Source organism: Apus apus, chromosome 6, assembly GCF_020740795.1.
Source record: "Apus apus isolate bApuApu2 chromosome 6, bApuApu2.pri.cur, whole genome shotgun sequence".
NCBI lineage: Eukaryota > Metazoa > Chordata > Aves > Apodiformes > Apodidae > Apus > Apus apus.
Window position 1 is genome coordinate 27,955,671 of NC_067287.1, and position 14,551 is coordinate 27,970,221.

A 14,551-nucleotide genomic window follows, 5' to 3' on the forward strand; every position below is an offset into this window, starting at 1 on the left:
TTTTCATCAGAGAAGACAGTGATAAGACAAGGGGTAATGGTTTTAAACTGAGAGAGTGGAGATTTAGGATAGAAATTAAGAAGAAATTCTTCACTATAAGGGTGGTGAGGAACTGGAATGGGTTGCCCAGGAAAGCTGTTGATGCCCCATTCCTGGAGGTTTTTAAGGCCAGGTTGGATGAGGTTTTGTGCAACCTGATCTAGTGGTAGGGCTCTTTGCTTATGGCAGGGGGGTTGGAACCTGGTGATCTTTAAGATCCCTTCCAACCTTAATGATTCTATGATTTAAGTAAGCGTTAGTCTTTTTACAGACCACCTGCTCCTTGTTCCTCTAGCTGTCTATTCTGGAACTGCAGAAGCTTTCTGTGATAATCCTGCTGCTGCTGAATGCATTCTTCCACTGCTTCCTCTAATTGCAACTTCTCTGCTGCCACCTCCTCCTGGAGCCTCCACTCTTCTAATATGTTTCTGTAAACTAAAATGTAAGTTATTAATTGCTATAGCAAATTTGGATTTGCTAGACATTCTTGCCAGAAGAAGAGCATGTTCTAGCCCAAAGAGTTAGGCAGATTTCCAAAGCAAAGGGGAGAGAAATTAGAAATAGATGCTGGTTAGTGAAACTTAATGTATGTCTGGCTGGTTCTGCAAATTAGTATTAAAAAAAATTACTGTCTACTTTCCTTCATACTGTCTGTAAGGGAACAAAAGCTTGAATTATAATTTTTACATGAGTGCTTTTGAGGAGGACATGAGAACCATGAGATACAAAGATACATAAACAAGGGATGGAGGAGAGCACAGGGACAGCTAGGAAAGTTCAAAGAAAAGAGCTGGATGAAAAAATTGTTATGCAAATTTGTGGAACAAGAACATGAACCCAGAACAAGAACCCAGGCTGTGCAATAAGCAAGGAGACAATGGAAAGCCATGGCTGAGATTTAGATGTAAACGGAATGGCAGTCCAAATAAGCTATTCTTTGCAGGAGGATTCAAGCTGTAAGCAATGATTGTGAATGAAAGTCAAGGTGGTACATGAAGCAAAGGGAATATTCTCCTTATTTTGGGAACAGGAGGTTAAGGACAATCAAGCTAAAGGTCTGCTTCAGTGAGTGCTATTAGGATAATTTCCAAACTATCTTGGGCTTCTCAGTCCAGCAGTTTGACTTGAATGCCTACTTGCTTTTCCTGAAATTAAGCAGAGCATGGCACTAATATCGAAAAATGCTTTATAATTCAGATTTGTCCTTTATTTTCAGCCATCTGATTAAAAGCTGCTACTTTTACAAATCTGGTTCTTGCGAATAGTTGTGACCAGGGGATACCCTCCACAGTGTTCAGCCATTTCTAGGCAGTTCTGCAAAATCGCCCAAGGAGGCCGCTATTTTCCTCAGTAAATGCCATTCGTACTGAAAAAGTGTAACAGAAGCAAAGCAGTAAGATGGTGTCAGAATGTGTTGTTTTGTGTAAGAAGAAAATTTTTAAAAGTGAGCAGAAATGTGGCAATTATGTTACATCAGGGCTTGTTCCTGACACTGATGGGTTTGCTAGAGCTTTGCCTTAAGTATTTGCTTTATTTTGTTTTCCCTAAAGCTATGTCAGCAGAAGTAAAGTGTAGAAGTGCTCTTACTGCCTTTTTTTTTGTGTAGCATAAAATTATTGTATTATTAAGGGATAACCTACATTGTTATGAAATGCATTTGTAACCATGTAGATGTAACCATGTGGAGGTTTTTGTCTGGGGGAATGCCCAGTAGAGGTATTGGTGCTTTATAGAAAGAAAGTGTGGAATATCTTCATGAACTCACTGTAAGCTAGGTACAGCTGGTTAAAAAACTGAATTTGTTTAATGACTGATTCAATATGGGTACTGATTTTTCATGAATGAGTTGGAAAAATGTCATTTTAGAATGGACTCCATTCAGAGTAATTATAAATTGATGAAAGTATTAAAAATTAAGTGAAATAAGTAGATATACACAAGACTAATTAAAATACTAGTATGGTGCTAAAAGATGGAACTTTATGTATGCACATGTTTCAGGTGACAATGTCTGTTATCCTCTAGTTTGGAGTTTGCATGGGGGTACTGCATTAGTTGGCTGGATACTTTATGCTCTTACGTGTTATTAGTCTTCTCTTATATTAGAAAATGCTTTGTTATATGTTTCTTCATGCTGGAACATTGATGGGTTTGGATGTGTATGCCTGGCTGACAAAAAGCAAAGCAAAGTCTCTATAGTAGTTCTGTGTAATCATTCTGTTCAAATATTTCCTTATCAAATTAGAACTTGTTCACACTAACCACGTCTCCTCTCAGCTCCTCTGTTCTGTGTCCAGATCTGCCTTCACTTCTTCCATTTCTTCTTGCTGCACTTTCCACTTCTGTTGTTTTTGCTCCTTCCTCTTCTCCATTTGTAGCTGCTGCCTTTCTGCCTTTTCTACTCTTTTTTCCAGTGCAGAATTTTCTTCTTGCCATTTTTTAGAAGGAATCTGAACAGGAATATAATCAATAATGTACTTAAAGTTTACATTCTGTGAATGATTATTTATCTGTTCTCGAGATTTAAAATTCTTTAAAAAGTTACATTTTATATACTTAAGTAGATATGACTTATGTGGGACTTTCCCTGTTACTGTGGCCAACAGTTCTTTTTTTCTCTATGTGGTAAATATTTTACTATTTTTTTTTTCCTTCCTGTAGTTACTCTCCTTTGTGATATCTGATGATTCTTAGGTTAATTTCCAAGTATTTAGTATCCCAATAAGTTGCTACTTAAGCTATATTCTCTGAACCTCTGGAAACTTCATATTTTCTCCTGGATTTTTTTCTACATGTTTTGAAGTTAGGATACGTGAGGGAGCAGGCATGGAGGTTTCAGATTGTTCCAAAAAAGAGCATGCTCTAAGGAAACAGGTAATGTCAAAAAAAGCTTAAAAGTCAGGTAGCTGACCTATTAAATCAAGGATCACTACTGTGAAATGGGAAGGCTATTGTCAGTATTTTCCCAATTCTAAACTAGTTTCAGGAGCTGCAGAGATCTAAGATGACTCCTTACCAAAGGGCTGTAAAGAATTAAGTGTGAACAGGGCTTCCTGAGAGGAATCTCCAGTTGGTAGGAAAGACAGCTTTGCACCTGCCTGGCTGGAGGAGGAGGTTGACTGGGTTAGGTGAGGAACCAGCATCACGTACCTGCCCTTGGGGAAGATCTGAAGGAGTGGGCTTGTGTGTTGCTGTGGGGGCTGGCTTGGGCTCGTCCACTGCTCCTGTCGTGCTCAGCCGGGCTCTGATGAGGTACTGGCTGCTCAGGCCTGCTGTGACATGGCAGAGGGGGGCTGCTCCTTGCCTTCCTCTTGTCAAGTTAACCTGCCAGAAAGCTTTTAAGAGTGATGGCTTCATCCCACCCCTGTGTGGATCATGCTCGGGCAAATAAGCAAAACAAACCAAAGCCTGTTGCTAATGAGAATAAACTAGTGTGGCAGTGACCTGAGCTTGGCTACACTTGCGCTTGGGGTGAAAGATGACCCAGGACTGCTGATGAGCACTGTGGGGTGAGGGGCAGCCCAAGGGGGCCAGTCTTGTGTGGTGAGGTGCAGCCCTGCGAGGCTGTGGGGCTGCTGGGGTGATAAGCCGGCGATAGGAGCCTCCTGTGCCATCCACTGGGAGAGAGCTGCTCCTGCTGCCCCTCTGAGGGAAGGCTCTGGCCGGGGTGGTGACAGGGTGCGCTGAGGAGGCTGTGGGGCGCAGGAAGTGCCTTGTGAGGAGAGGGGCCTGCCCTGCCCTCGGCGCCGGCCCCACACCCTGAGGAGCCCGCCATCTTGTGGCGCTGAGGCGGCGGCGGAGCGGCCCTGCCGCAGCAGCAGGTGAGGGCATGTGGATTAAGTCTGTTCTCGTTTTTGTGTCCCTGTAGCGTGGGAGTTTCTTCATCACAGATCCCTGCCTGCACCGTTTCTCATCTCCACTGCTCCCACCAGCTGCTGGCTGGGATGACTGCTGGAGGCAGGTGGCCCAAGCCAGGGGGAAGGAAGGCCTTTGCTGTCTGTGAGGGGCTGGTTGTCAGGGTGGGCTTTGTCTTCCCTGTAGTATTTCTGTGGTGAAGAAAAGTGTGAGAAAAAAAATAATAAACAGGATGAAAGTGTTGTGTTTTCATCTGAATCTCATCTGAGGTCAGATAATTTGCTCTATGATAAAACTTGGTGACTTTAGTATTAAACTTATTCTTGGTCTTTCTGCTTCTATTCTATTTCCTGCCCCTCCTGAGTTAATCTGATACACCAAGAATCTTGTTTTGAATCTTCGTTGTTATGGTCAAAAAGGTGCAACAAAAGCATCAGAAGGACTGTAGTGAACCTCCATACAGGAAAACTGGGGAAAAATTCAAAGACTTTGATGCATACAGCTATTAACCTGTAATAAATTAGCTTGTCCTAATAAAAGGTACTGCTGTTCTTTCTGACTAATCACCAAAAGGATGATGACTGTCTAGATTAAATGCTCACACAACTGAGTTTCTTCTGTGGACAAATGGTAGAAGGCTATGATATCAGGCAGAGGGGAGATGCAGTCTGAGAGAGGAGTTGTGTGCTTTGTGCTGCCTCGGGCTTGCTGGTTAAACTTGTGCTTTCTCAGTCTCAATAAGTCTGCTGCCTGCAGTGTAAGGCCCAATAAAATCCAGCTTTCTGTTTCAAGGTACCACCGTAATGCAAACAGGCATGCCTAAATAACCTCAAACCGTATTTATTGTAAGTGCATTCTCAAGTAGACATCCTTGGGGATTTTCTGCTTTACAAGCACAGTCTAGGGAGAAAAAAATCTAGCTACCATGTCTGCTTGTTAATATGATTTGTAATCCTTGACTTTTGATACAAAATAAAAGGAAAAAAACCCTTATACTTTATGTGTAATTAAAGTTTTTCTCTAAGTGAGGCTTGATACATGTTGTTTGAGGCTTAATAGTAATTAAATTAGTTTTAATTACAGGTTATTATTACCACTCACAAAAACTACACTATAATCCCTGGCCTTTGATCTTGTAAGCAACTGCTAAGCAAAAGGACAAAAATAAAGTTGGCTGGACCCTCTCTTTCATTTTGTTTTGAGGAAATTGACTAACATGCTAATTCTTTATAATACCCTTGCTTTACCTCCCACTACAAAGATGTGTACCATGGGGTTGATTAAGATGCTAGATGTTCATTAACTTTACTTATACCAAATACTTGTGTGGTGTTGCCAGGCTTAATCACTCTTCTTTTTCTGCATTTTGGATGCTGTGTCCACCTCTGTCAACTTCCATCTGATGCTCTTTGACTTTAGTCTGCAGCTCCCACATCCTAGGAAAAAAGTACTGAAGTATATATGCTTATGATATACGGTGATATGGGGTATTGATTCATCTGGCAATCAGCAAATGTCAAAATTGTACTAATTTGGTTACCTCACAAGTTACTGATAAGAGAATATGAATATATCTTCAGGATTTGCACATTAGGACTTCACTGCAACTCCTGCAGTCCACTATTGTATGAGCACTTCAAATGCCATATATTTGTGTTACCTAGTCTAAAAATTCTTCTTGAAAATCTGTCTGAGACAACAGCATCTTCAAGTTGTGTACTGATGGTGAATAGCTGAGGAGATAAACAATTTTCCTCTATAAATTACAGTTTAGTATTTATGCTAAAAGCTAAACCATTGTCCATTGACTGTCTAAGGAATTGTTCACTCTGTGTGGGTTGTTGGGTTTTGGTTTTATCTGTTACTTGCTGTTGATATAACTGCTCCTGTAGTTCTGTAGTTCTTTCTGATACAGGATTGTCTGTTTAGTGTGCACTGGGACCCTCCTGTTTCACTTTACCATAAGACCAGTTGTTGGATCACTGAGGGAAAACAGATGGGATCACAGAACATACTTGGAGCCAGGACTCTGCTACTTACTTCAGCTGTGTTTCTTCAGTGCTGCTGGCCTGTGGAGGGGTTATAAGGAAGAATGGTTTTCTATCACTAATGAGTAGTGTCTGTATGTGGATGAGTCATTTTATATGTATATTATGTCACTTATCAGTTGGCTATATTCAATTTCATCTGCAAATGAATGATTGTTTTGCCACCTTAACTTTATCCTGATGGTACAAAGCAGACAACCTGTACCACAAGACAGGCAGCACTTACTGTGGTGTTGGAGCTGTGATTGAAATTGGTCTATAACATAAATATATAGTCAAAAGACATTCCAGGAGAATGGGCAGGAAATTTTATTGCCACAGAATTTAGCATATCAAAGCTGTTGCCAACTGCTCTCTATTCCTTGTGAAATCTCTTCACTGCTTTTCAGAGTAACTTGTTTTTACTCCAGTCTCCTTCTGCATTGCCTGATGACTAGGACATCTCAAAACTCTTGATCCAGATTCAGACTCTGTCCTGTTTTTAAAAATTGGGAAGTGGGAGAGAGCAATAATAAATTAACCATCAAAACTTAGACTTTATTTCAGTTTTAAATAAAAAAGCTTGGGAAGGTGTAGAAAAATTGTGATTTGTTTTTGCTTCTGCCTTAACCTCTCACCATGTTTTGCACATCTGTAAGCCCTGAAACTCTTCAGGATAATTTGTCAGTGCTATATAATGAACAACTCATGTAATTCTAATGGCCTTAGCAGGTAGCTGCTACTCTCCTTGGAGATCCCTTGTCTCCTCATTACTGAGGAAAGCCAGTCCCATTCTCTCTTATGCTACAATGAAGATCCAAAGCCTCATTTGCAGATGCCTTGCATATTTAATAATGGTGAATATTTTAATAATTAGTTTCATTTCTTTAACGCTTATCACCCAAAGATCTTGACATATTTTAGAAACTCATGGTTTGATTTTTTTATTGCAGGAGTGATGTGAATCCATAGCTTCCAGTGACTTTAGGAGCAGTTGTAAGTGCTCAGTTTCTCTGAAGATCAAGATACAAATAATGAGTTTTCACGTTTTAATTTCTTTATTTTCTGTGAAATCCTGTTTGAAATGTATTTCCTGAATATGGCTCTAAGAGGTGTGTTTGTAAATCAGTAGTGTGATTAAAAGAAAAATGAGAGGTTTTATTTTGCTACTTAGGGTACATTGGTCTATAGCGGGCAGTTGATTCTGAAAGGTGTGACCTGAATGTAAGGATTTTATATAAAAGAGTTATCGCTGTCATGGTGTATTGCCGCTTTTGCCAGAATATCAGATTAGTTGAAAAAAAATTTCATTCTGAGCATGGAATTTAATAACTTAAATTTGACTTAACACAAATTCTGTGTAAAACATCTTATTTTACTTACTAGCATAAGTAAGAGAGAAGGCAAAACATAATTGTCTTAATACTAGTTGGATGTTTTAGTTTGGTTTAAAAACTGAATCTGGTTTGAGGTCACTTGGTATAAATTCTGCTGCAGATCCTCTCGTTGGGCACCTACTGTAAATAAATGCTGAGAGACTTGTCCAGGCCTATGTGCTTTTCCATGGTGTCATCATGCAGCTTGTTTCTGGTGTACCCTTTCTGTACAACTTGTTAGGTTTCTTTTAGAGTCAGTCTAGACTGGAGTGTATGGTTATGCTTAACTTGATCTAATTGATTTACACCTGAGCACTAAACTTCATAAAGCCTTTTATGTTTTCTTAGTCCTTTAGTCTTTAAGAGGTCTCATCAAAGTGTGCTAAAAGCACTTAGATGCTGTAGCAGTCAAATATTTTTGTCACAGAATCTTAGGGGTTGGAAGGGACCTTGAAAGATCATCTAGTCCAACCCCTCTGCCAGAGCAGGATCACCTAGAGCACATCACACAGGAATGCGTTGAGGTGGGTTTTGAATGTCTCCAGCAAAGGAGACTCCACAACCTCTCTGGGCAGCCTGTTCTGAGGACTCCAGGAGACCACATGTCTCAGAGTGTATAAATATGAGGTGATTACTCTCCGTTCTCACTATGATGCCTTAGAGGCATCTATTGTTGGGGTACGATTGCGGAGAAATTCCACTCTGATGATTAGACAGTGTGATAGACAATAATGTAATTAAGATGTCTGACGAAATACAAAGGAAATGGAAAAATAGTTTTACTCTTCTTTTCCAAAAGAAAAGTTAAAATATAAATGCCTGCTGTTTCTGTTTAAACTTAGGCCTCTCTACTAACACTTGCTGTATGGTCAAAGCAGGTTTCCATTTCTGTAAAACTGCTTTCAGGTTTTCTGTCCAACTGCCTGGATCTGTAAAAATAAATATCAGCTCTTGGTCAGGTTAGGCCAGGCTCAGATTTGTGCAGAATAGTTTTCTTCTCTGAACATCTGTGCTGCAGCTGTGGTTCAGTGCTATTGGTCTCAGTAAGTAGCCAAACCACAGGATAAGAGAATAGGTTTAGTTTTAAATTTGATGGTGGAAGAAAAAATGATTCGCTCCCCCACCTCAAGAGAAATTCAGAACTTGGTGTTGCAGTTTGTGGCTCACGGAGTGGAGTTCTGATAGTCCAATTAAATGTATTTTCTCAATATATAGGATGGTAAAAATAATTATTTAATAAGTCAGTAGGACTTAAGAGCTGGTGGTTGCATGCAGAAATTAGTTAGGAATTGTGGGACAAAGTGTAAAAAACAAAACTCCAAGCTGTAGGGTTAAAGATCTTCTAGAGGCAAAAGTGACAATTGTACTGCTTGAAGGGCGATAGGGAGCCTCTTTCCCTTTTAGGGTGCTTTTATTTTTAAAACTGAAAGCTTGAGGTTCATATGTGCCTCCAAACATTGAGCCAGTGTTGAACCTTCAAATTATAAGTTAGGTAAAATATCTCCTAAAACCTTGTGTCAGGCAGCAGTAGTAATGAGATTTTATTTTTAATTTAAAAAGCAAGTTTGCAGGTGACTTATGAGCTAGAATGAAGCTGTTAGATCAACACTATGGTGCTGTCAATTATCAGACCTCACCTGTTAGGTAGATTAATAATAAAAAAGGCAAGGATATATGTAAATGGTGGTCTTATTTGTCTTCCTGACAAAGCCCCAGGAGACAGTTTTCTTGCTAGCATCCCCAAAGTGCAAGAGATTTAACTATAGAAGTAAGCCATTCTTTAGCAGTAGAAGATTTTTTCCAATGTATATTTAAGAGTAGTAGTTGGGAAGTACCTACTAAAAGAACAAACCTCAGACCCAAAGAGAAAGGAGCTGTTTTCCCTAGAAAAGCAAGCCATTCTGTTGTGGGTATTCAGGGCATTTCTTTGCAGAGCTGGCATGTGGTATAGGATATTAAGGCACCAGTAGAGAGAGCCATTGTTTCAAGGATGGGTAAAAAGCCATATAGATGGTATGATTTGCTGTTGGGTGCAACACTGAAGTGTTACTGTAAAGCTCACAAATTTTTAAGCAGATAAAAACTCTTGTGGAGAAGAATCTCCTAAAACTCACCTAACAGTTAAATGTTTATGCTTCTGATATTTGATGCTTCCAGTGATTTGCCTAGGATATGTGCAGAGCTTGTCTTGTTAAGGTCTTTTAGAGCGGGGCTGATCTGAACTGCCATGGGATGTTGTTTAGGAAAGGACTGAGGGAGATGTGAATTCCAACTAAATATGTAGCTGAGTCTTGGAACTTATGTGAGCTGTGGTAGGGGTCAAATTCAATGTAACAGCAGGAACCATTCTTCCTGAAGTCATCAGTCAGTGTTGGGACTGCCAAAACTGTCAGCATTGTTGAAAATGGTGCATCAGTGTGGGGGAGTTGCTGTCGTCCTGTTCTGAGCTTGTCTCTGAGAGTCCACACCCGTCTTATCTTGACTGTAAGGCTGATCATGGAAGACCAAGAAGGAACACAGCCTTCCTAGCTGTTCTGTTACCCATGACCATTTGCAAAGCTGAAATGAGACTATTTACTTTTGTTGGGGTGTGTGTAGTTGCTTGGCAGCTTGTTGGCCCGTAAGTAAACCCTGTAGGACTCCAGAGCTTGAACAAATGGCAACAGAAAACTTGACTGAAGCTACAAGGTTCTCACCTTGCTGCATGCTGGAAACTTACTGAATTCTTGATGTTACATGACCTTAATTGGCAGAGGATCTCTTCCCTTGCCAAACCTTTCTGGTGTGGGGGTAATGAAATTTGAAACCAGACAAGTTTTGTGTGGTTCTGAATTTCATCACATCTCGTACTTCGAATTTCTTGCCTGTGGGAGAAAAAGCACCATTATCTTTGTCTCCAGAAAGGAGGCAACGCCTGCATAGTTCCCCCATGCTGGCTGATTATATTGACATAATCATAATTATGGAAGGAGTCAAGATACCAGGTTGTATGTGATACTGGCATGTAGAGCCCTGTACAACCTAAAGCCAGCTCTGATGAGAAAGTAAGAAGGAAGCAGTGATGGCAACATGAAAAGTAGAGTTTTGCTGATGTATCTTGCAATTGTCACTACAAGTTGAAGTGCAGATGGGAGAGCAAGAAAGTACCTTTTGACAAATAGTCTTCCTTCTTTAGGATAATATTGACTTCAGGAGATCTGCTTCAGGTATCCTGAATCAGCAGTATATGCTAAAAAATGCCAAACTTATATAATGCAGGCTATGTAATAAAAATACCAAAATTTGTGTAAGTCCTTAAATACTATTTTTTCCAATGATAACCACAACACAAAAAAGGATAAGTCCTGAGATGACTTTTTTCCATTTCTGTTTTATCCTTCAGAAGCTCTTAAGCCTTTCTTTCATTCTCACTGCTATTTTTGCAGGCTTATTTATTATTTCATATGGTAGTATGTTTAAATTACTTGATATCACAGAGCTGACCAGCTATAAAAAGAACCAGAAACACAATCAAAGCATGTGTACTTGCTACTCTGATTGTTTAGTTCTTACTGGTCTTTGCGGCTTTATTTTGCTTGCTGTGCTACCATTTTCTCCCTCACCAGAAAAGTGCAGTTAAAAAGGTCTTTTTTGGACTATAAAGCTATCAATTAGTACCATGTACTGCCAGGTTCACCAGCCCATGCAGCTGCTTCTATGGTGTCATGCTATTGTTCACTGTGTATTCACATTGTACAGAGTAGATTGTGGTAATGCTAGGCACGACTTAATTCCAACCCTAAATTTGCTTTAAGGTAGTAGGGGTGTATATGCTATAGATTTAACTAAAGTCTCACTTTTTCTCCTCTCTGGCAGCTGCACTAATGTCAAGAGTGTTAGTGCTGAGGAAGTTGCCAGGGCTCAGCTGACATAAGCCTGCTTGGGAGGGAAAAAGATTCTCCAGTTGTATTGCCCTGTTTCTGCAACAGTGAATGATAGTGGGAAGCAGCCATGGAATTACAATAATGGAAGACTTCTCTCAAGTTATCTCAGAGCAGTGGGCTTCTAAAGCGTCCCATAAAACCCAGTATGACCTATAATGAAAACTGTTTATTTACATCACTGGAGTCCTGCAATATTTTTGGTTTGTTGGAATGCATCTTTCTTACCTCTTTTTTAGTCCTTTAAATGCTTTTCACTTCTGACCTTCATGATCTGAGATATCAAACCTTCAGCAGCTTCAGCTCCTTAACATAGTGTCTGTGCTGCAGGAAGTAATACTTTGCCTTGAAAAGATCTAGGGACTTTTTGGAAGGTTGTTGTAAGGAGAAGAAAAGGAAAAGAAACTAACGTAAAAATGAGCTCTGTGGAAACAGCTCTAGAGGGAGTTTTCAGAGCTGGGATGTACAGTTGTTATGGGCTTACTAACAAGAAATTCCGTATGTGTGGAGTTCAGAAAAGAGAAATCAACTCTGAAACCCATGCTGTGTGAAAAGGTGTGCTTTAGGAACTTCCCTGGTGTGAGCAATGGATAACTGGGAGAGTTAAGAGGTTTAGCTAACAAATGCTGGCGAATAACAGATAAGAGAATGAAACTCCCTCACTAATGCACTGCACTGTTTTCTTTAGTGTTAGAAACAGCAGGAGAGCACTGGAATTGCTCAGTGTTAGCAGTTCTGGCCTGATACACACATGAAGGTTTTATACATGTAAAGTACAAAAGGGAACGTGGTGCTTTTCCATCAGTTTCCTTTGAATTTTGCACTAATCTGTTCCTTCCCTCTTCTCTTGGATTTCTATATGCCTGAAGCCAGCCCTAAGATTCTGAATGTTGCCTCAGTGCCAGTATGGCTTTCGGTGCACAATTTGGGGTGATGATCTGTAGAGACTGACCCTGCAGTGAGCAAACATCAGCAACTGGCCAGCGAGGATGCTGCTTTACACTGTATCTTCACTTAAATTAATTGTGTGACAAGGCTGGTGGGAATTTGTGTGACATGAAGGTCACTGTTGCGTAAGTTTAACCATCTGAGCTGTTGTGTTTGGTGCTGAGCTTTTCTTGGAATAGTAAGCACAGCAGTAACAGTTGCTTGAGAGAGAGTGCTTGGAAGCTCTGAAAAACAGGGAACTGATGCTCTGTGGAAGGATACCTGGCAAGAACAAAGGCAGGTGAACTTGCTGAGAATTTTAGTCAGAAGCACCAAAATGAAGTGAGGCATAGGAGAGAGTATCTGAAGAGTTAATAAAGCTTTTATTGTAATGTAGTTCTAAGCAAGAAGTGGCTTTCTGGATTGATTGTTAATGTTGCATGACAGACCCTTGATACTTAAGACTCAGTTAAAGGTGCTGTCTGTACCTTGCTCCTATTAGGGAATTAATGTCTGTGTGACTCCTAAACCCAACAACAAAGCTGTTGTAAGACTCTAGTCCAGGAAAATGTGCAAAGTATGGTATGTTGACTAGCTTTATAGACTGTTTTATAACAGCAGGAGGACAAAAATTTGATTTGGGGTGACCGATCTTTTCAGAAAAGTCAAAATACAGCTAGCTCTTAAAAAAAAAAAAGATTTTCTGCTTTTGAGGTGCATGTGTAAAAAAAAAAAAAAAATTGCTCAAATTGCTGACTGAAAAAATTATGGGGAAAAATAGGAGTAAACTTGCTCTGAAATTGAGCATTAAAATAGATTTGTACCATCAGTCTCCTTAGACATGAACATTGCTAGACTTTATGAGAAAGTACTGAAGCAGAATGACAGTTTCTTATTAACTCAACAAAACTTGTCTAGTTATTTCCATGCTGCTTTCTCTTGCTCATTAATGACCTGCACTATAAAAAGATCAACCCAAACACTCTAAGCCCTTGGGAAGACCATTTTATATGGTCCATCAGATGTTAAATGGCCTGCTAGCAGCAACGAAATAACCCTGTGAAATGCTGATCAGCATTTTTGTTGTCTTGTGCCTAGACAAAAGTGTAATTGATTGAATTGTCTACTGCAAGATAACAAATGCAGGTGACATACTAAGCCCAAGTCACTGATGTCTGCACTTCATTCCAACCTAATCAAAGTTGACTTCAAAGTAATGGAGACACAGCTGTAAGTAGCTGAAAAAGAAGATAAAGCTGTCAAACTTTACATGAACACCACTACAAGTGAGTGAGCTTTCTAGAAGGACAATGTTTTTCATTGACCTATCATTCTAAAAAAGCAAGTGTAGTAGAAAGGAAGTTAAAATAGCATGGATGTAAGTGATTGTTTCCTTCGTATGCTGGCTGGGTATCTCAAGGGGGGAAACAGGTTCTTGTGTTGGAATCTGAGAAGCTTCTTGCAGGTAGAACTAACAAGTAAATGCTGTCCAGGTCTGCTCTGTTAGCTGAGGGCTCACCTCTGCAATCACTTCCTTGCAGCTCCACAGAATTGCTAACAATTGCTAGTAGTGCCTGGCTATGAGTAGGAAGGCTACCTGAAACAGGACTGCTCACTGTGATTGAGGAATTGATAAATTGGGTTGTGGATTCATGGCAGTGAGTTAACTTCAGCTCTAGTGGTGTTGTATTGAGTTCAGTGGACTCAAGCCTCATCTGTCAGTATGGGAGATCACTGGTGGTTATGGGGAGCAGTTCAAAATAACGTGAGGATCAGCTATATGAACTCAGTGTATTGAAGGCTCCACTGCACTATATTCTGCTTTGTGGGTCTGTTATGCTTTTAAAGCTTGGATTTTAGAACTGAGAGGTGTGTTAATGATTTTCAGACTTAGTAGTCTTCAACTTTGTCCCAAACAAATCTGAATCTGGAACAGTTTTTAAAATAAAATGAAATTTTTATTTTTATTTTTTGGTTTGCATTTATTGGAGTTGGAAATCGGTAGATAAAAGGGAAATTACCTGATTAGGCATCAGTGCAACTCTGTTGAGTCCAAGCAGTATCAAGGTTCTTATATAAGATGAAAATAAATGCCTGCACAATCCCCTTTGGACTGAGATTAGTGATTTGGCGTGATATGAAATCCCTGTCTTCTAACCTTGAAAGCTTGCAGCTGTAAAATAAATGATATTTAATGATAGGCTAAGACTTGATTTCAATGGAAGCATTGTCTGAGTAGGGACATCAGAACTTGGTTCCAGAGCACCAATTAAAAAAAAATACAAAATAGCCTATTTATTTATTGGGCACTCAGACTTGAAGACTCCCAGGTGCCTATTAGTCTAAGGGCTTGTCTGTATAGGAAAGTTAGTGTGCAATATGTTGGAATATGAATTTACAGTGCACC